Source organism: Rhagoletis zephyria, unplaced genomic scaffold, assembly GCF_001687245.7.
Source record: "Rhagoletis zephyria isolate East Lansing unplaced genomic scaffold, Rhagoletis_zephyria_1.1 Rzeph_scaffold_01568, whole genome shotgun sequence".
Taxonomy (NCBI): Eukaryota; Metazoa; Arthropoda; class Insecta; order Diptera; family Tephritidae; genus Rhagoletis; species Rhagoletis zephyria.
Genome location: NW_016158652.1, coordinates 104632 through 110631, shown reverse-complemented (window position 1 = coordinate 110631; position 6000 = coordinate 104632).

Genomic DNA, 6000 nt, shown 5'->3' with positions numbered 1-6000 from the left:
GAAGGTGCCTCTGCCCGGCTGGTTGATGTCCTCGTAAGGACAAAAGCTTACATCACCGCCATTCAAAAAATGCATTGGGCGGGGCAAGGCAAGCATCCTCTGGGGCCTTGCGACGTCTACTACAGCTGCCATATAAAGGAGCGCAAATTCGGAGTTGGATTTATGCTGGGAGAGAGACTCCGTCGCCGAGTACTGTCGTTCACCCCGGTGGACAAGCGTCTAGCCACAATACGCATCAAAGCGAGATTCTTCAGCATCTCGCTCATCTGCGCCCATGCCTTGACGGAAGAGAAGGATGAGGCATCCAAGGATCTCTACTATAAGCGCTTGGAGCGCATGTAAGAGTACTGCCCCCGTCATGATATCAAAATCGTGCTTGGCGGCTTCAATGCCAGGGTGGGCAAGGAAGGGATCTTTGGAACCACCGTCGGAAAATTCAGCCTACACGACGAAACGTCCGACCACGGATTGAGGCTGATCGACTTCGCCGGGGCCCGAAACATGGTAGTATGCAGTACTAGGTTCAAGCATAAAAAGATCCATCAAGCTACGTGGCTGTCTCCGAATCGAAAAACGAGAAACCAAATCGATCATGTTGTGATAGACGGAAGGCACGTTTCCAGTGTTTTAGACGTACGCACACTCCGAGGCCCAAACATCGACTCGGACCACTATCTTTTTGCAGCCAAGATACGCACCCGCTTCTGTGCAGCAAAAAACGTGCGCCCAAATATGCGAGGAAAGCTTAATGTCGAAAAGCTGCAATCACAACAGACAGCCAGCGAAGCGAGACGTATTTGCCGCAATAAGAAGAGAGAGGCCGAAATACGTGAGTGCGAAGAGCTTGAAATGCTGACCGACAGGAAGAATGCCCGAAAATTTTACCAGAGAGTTAGGCGACTTACGGAAGGTTTCAAGACCGGGGCGTACTCCTGTAAGAACAATAATGGCGACCTAGTAACTGATGTCCAGAGCGTACCTAAACTATGGAGGGAACACTTTTCCGCCCTACTAAATGGTAGCAGCACGGAAAGTTGTGGAGAAGAAGAACCCGAGCCCGCAGTCGATGATGACGGAGTCGACGTTCCACCGCCTGACTATGACGAGGTACGTATAGCAATAACGCGGCTGAAAAACAACAAAGCTGCTGGAGCTGACAGCCTGCCAGCTGAGCTATTCAAGTACGGCGGCGAGGAGTTGATAAGGTGCATGCATCAACTCTTGTGCAGAATATGGTCAGATGAACGCATGCCCGGCGAGTGGAATTTAAGTGTGCTCTGCCCAATTTACAAGAAAGATGACCCCGCCATTCGCGCCAGCTACCGCGGGATCAGCCTACTAAGTATATGTTACAAGGTCTTATCGACCGTATTGTGTGAAAGACTGAAGCCCACCGTCAATGAACTGATTGGGCCTTATCAGTGTGGCTTTAGACCTGGCAAATCCACCATAGACCAGGTATTCACAATACGCCAAATCTTGGAAAAGACCCGCGAGAAAAGGATCGACACTCACCACCTATTTGTCGACTTTAAAGCCGCTTTTGACAGCACTAAAAGGAGTTGCCTATACGCCGCTATGTCTGAATTTGGCATCCCCTCAAAACTCATACGGCTGTGTAAAATGACGTTGAGCATTACCACCAGCTCCGTCAGAATTGGGAAAGACCTCTCCGAGCCTTTCGCAACAAAACGGGGTTTCAGACAGGGCGACTCCCTTTCATGTGACTTCTTTAATCTGATGTTGGAGAAGATAATAAGAGCTGCAGAACTGAACCGCTCAGGAACAATTTACTACAAGAGCGTGCAATTGCTGGCTTATGCCGATGACATCGACATCATCGGTAACAAAAACCGCGAAGTCTGTTCTGCCTTTTCCAAGTTGGATAGGGAAGCAAAGCGCATGGGTCTGGTGGTAAACGAGGACAAGACGAAGTATCTCCTGTCATCAAACAAACAGTCAGCACATTCGCGCCTTGGCACCCACGTCACTGTTGACAGTTACAATTTCGAGAAAGTAGAGAATTTCGTTTACTTGGGAACCAGCATTAACACCGATAATAATGTCAGCATTGAAATCCAACGTAGAATCACTCTTGCCAACAAGTGCTACTTTGGACTGAGTAGGCAATTCAGGAGTAAAGTCCTCTCTCGACGTACGAAAACCACGCTCTATAAGTCACTCATCATGCCCGTGCTGGTATATGGCGCAGAAGCATGGACAATGACAACATCCGATGACGGGGCTCTTGGAGTGTTTAAGAGAAAGATTTTGCGGAAGATTTACGGTCCTTTACGCGTTGGCGACGGCGAGTACCGCAGACGATGGAACGATGAGCTGTATGAGCTTTACAACGACATGGACATAGTGCAGCGAATTAAATTACAGCGGCTCCGCTGGCTTGGCCATGTCGTTCGAATGGAAACCGACGTTCCAGCTCTGAAAGTATTCAACTCGGAACCCGCTGGTGGTAGCAGAGGAAGAGGGAGGCCCCCACTGCGATGGAAAGATCAGGTGGAGAGGGACTTGGCGTTTCCAATTGGCGTCAGTTGGCACAGAGGAGAAACGACTGGCGTGCTTTACAGCGCCAAAAAAAAGAAAGAAAGATATGGATACAGACTCCTTTATTTATGACATTAAAATAAATGATTTTTATGAAGATATTCGTGCTGATATTAGCTTATACTTTGATACTTCAAAATATTCAACCCCAAATATTTTTAATTTACCATTGTTAAATAAACAGGTTTTGGGTATGATGAAGGATGAAGTAAACGGTAAAATTATAAAAGAATTTGTTGGTTTAAGAGCAAAAATGTACTCCATTAAAATTGATCAAGAATATAAGAAAATTAAAAAAGTGAAAGGTTTTAAGCATTCATGTGTAAAAAAGCTTTCTGTTAACGATTTTAGATTATGTTTAATAATTAAGAAAAAATATGAAGATAAAATGTATGTTTTTCGATCAAAATTTCATGAAATTTATACACCATATGGAAAAGTTAGTATTAAGTAATTTAGATGATAAGAGATTTGTAAAAGAAAATGGTTTTGAAATGGTGTATGCATGGGGTCATTACAAAATAAACAAAAACATTTAATAAAATTGAACAACCCAGTTTATATATTTTAAAGAGTATTTTTGATACAAAAATTTTAAGCATAAGTGTCCACAATTGAAAGTATTAAATTTTTGTTTTCGTACATAATTATATTCTATAGGTGTTTTTAGGTAATTAACAATTTCAAGTGGTGGTTGTAAATTTCCGAAACTATCAAAATATTCCTTATAATTATGTTTCTTATAGTACGCTACCCAATGAGTTCCAATACCGTTTGCGTCATCCAAATTAAAGATACCACATTCTTGATCTAATGGTTTTTTAGGTAAAGAATTACGCATGAAAACTCCTCTGAAATATTTCAACTTTTTACCATATTTGGTTAAATCAATCAGCCCTATTCTGCATTTCGACTCGAATCGAAATTTTCTCCGTTTGCAACTTTGGTATTCTGCGTTCCGTTTCGTTTCGATCAATCTTCGAAATTTACGATTTTACCTATTCTACATTTCGATCGTAGTTACGCTTTTCTAAGTTGCAAATTTGTTGACGAAAAACGTTTCGATTGTTATTTTCGTGGGTTTAAATATTAAAATTTTATAAAAAAATTAAGAGAAATATACTGTGCATTATTGTAAGTCATCATAAATGAATTTTCTCGATTTCTGTGTTTTCGCGAGCGGTAATACGGGCAATACGAAAAATTGGTTCAAATAATGGCAACCAAAAGGGATATTGCGCGAGGTTTTCAAAGAGGAAGCCCAGGCGTTTTTGTTTTCATTATCTATAAATAAGACTGTGAAATGCACTGAATACAATTTATTCTTTTTGTATAAAATTTATAGATGTACATTTGTACATACATACATACATACATAAAATGTGAAGTTTCATAAAAAAGATGTTTTTATCATTGCACTCGTTTTTACTAACTTTTTAAAAAGAGGTGTGTATGTTTTCTCGATTTGCTATGGAAAGACAAGCTTTGTTCTTCCCCTCCTCCTGACGGCTTTTAAAACGGGATTCATTTGCGTTCAAATCTTCCACTCTGTAGTAAATGCAAATGTTGTGGAGTGCTCAAACAACGTTTATAATTTCACTGGATTTGAGCGATGAGTAATACAGTTCAAGATAAATTTCTTATGACTCTTCACTCATCTGAAAAAGATCAAACATGTCCATAAATCGCCTTTCAACTTCCGCATCAGCAATCTGGGACTCGTTCTCCTCTTCAAGCAATAACGCCGCGGATAAGGATTTCATTCTTATAATTATGTTTCCACTAAATTAAGAGCAAACGAAAATTTATTTTTAATTACAGTGATGCTAGATATACTTAGTTATTTTAAAATATTTACAAACTTTAACTTCATATGCTACTATAGTTTGGTGGCAAATATTTCTTTGTTTTGTTTCGATTTCACACAGTCCTAGGCATACAGCTGATTTCGAAAGATGTTTTCTCTCTTCCTCTTCTTCTTTCGTTTCGATCGTAACGCAGAATACCTAAGTTCGATTCCAGCGGAGCGGAATGCGGGAACGTAATCGAAATGCAGAATAGGGCTCAATGTCTTTTAATGGTCGATTGGGTAGATGACTTAAAAGTTTTTTGATTTTGATGCTTGAGGACCGTAAAAGAGCCCAATCCTTTTTTGTATGGTTCAAGGAATAAACCTTTACCCATAACAATTGATTCCATATATCTGTTGTGTCGTTTAGACTCTTCCAGGTCTTCTTTTCCTTGTTTAATATCTCTTATTGTTTTATAAATATTTGATCCGGTAGTTTCAAGAGCAGCTAATGCTGTTATAATGGGAATTAATGGAAGAAATCCACCGAGTTTAGGTAGTGGAATAATTCTTGGTATAGACATTTTTGATTTTTTCCTTGTAAGAGTTAAAGAATGCAGACGTGGTTTGTTTGAGCTCCAGTTTCGCTTTAAACATTCGTGGAATTTCGTATTATTAAATAAATAATTTGGTGTTTTTCGGTCGCTAGCGTGCTGACGGATTACCTGTTGCTGAACAAAAGCTCATCTGAACTAAGATTTTGTGCCTACGCTTAATTAATTATTATTCTTTCTGCTCTATTGTTGGTGTAAACTTAAACTTGAAGGTATGCCATCCACTCCATCTGCTGGCGCTAAAAGACGCTTAAGCAAAAGTTCTCCTACATCCAAAACTGTAAAACTAGACGGGAGTGCTGCTCTTCCATCAATATTAAGAGCAATTCGTGAGCTTGAAGAAATAGTACAACGGCAGTCCGACAAGCTAGAGTCTCTCTTCGATAGTATTTTATTTAAGGTAACGGAGGTTGAGAGGGCACTGAGTAAGAAGATTGATACTGAAGTTGCTGTGCTCTCTTCAAAAATAATAGAATCTGCTGAGCGGATTGCAGCTTTGAAAGCTAAACAACAGAGTTTTGAAACTGAAGTGCAGCGACTAAAAGCTGAAATTGAAAAGGCGGAAAACAAAAAATTCGCTTCCGATATCGCTGCTGATGCTATAGCATTTGGCATTCCATATACTGTGGGAGAAAATTTGAAGAGCGTATTTAATCTTATATGTCTATCCATCGATTTTCTTGTTCCCCAAGTACGGGATATTTTCCGCACTAAGCCGTCCAGCAACAACCCTAACAGCGCAGTTGTGATAAAATTTTTTTCCCCGCTTGATCGCCACTGAACTCTTCGTGCTTTTAGTGACTACAGAAAGCGAACTAAGTATATAATTTCTCTTACTGCTGTTGGCCTTGAGGCAAAATTTTCGCTATTCGAGAGCCTGGCTGCCGATACCAGGAAGACATTGCAGGAGGCTATATCATTAAGGAGAGAGGGGAAGCTGGCACCAGTATTTACGCTGCGCGGCGCAGTATATGTCAAAGTTGACAAAAATTTACCTGCGCAGAAAATTGATACGCGCACTGATCTGCATAATTT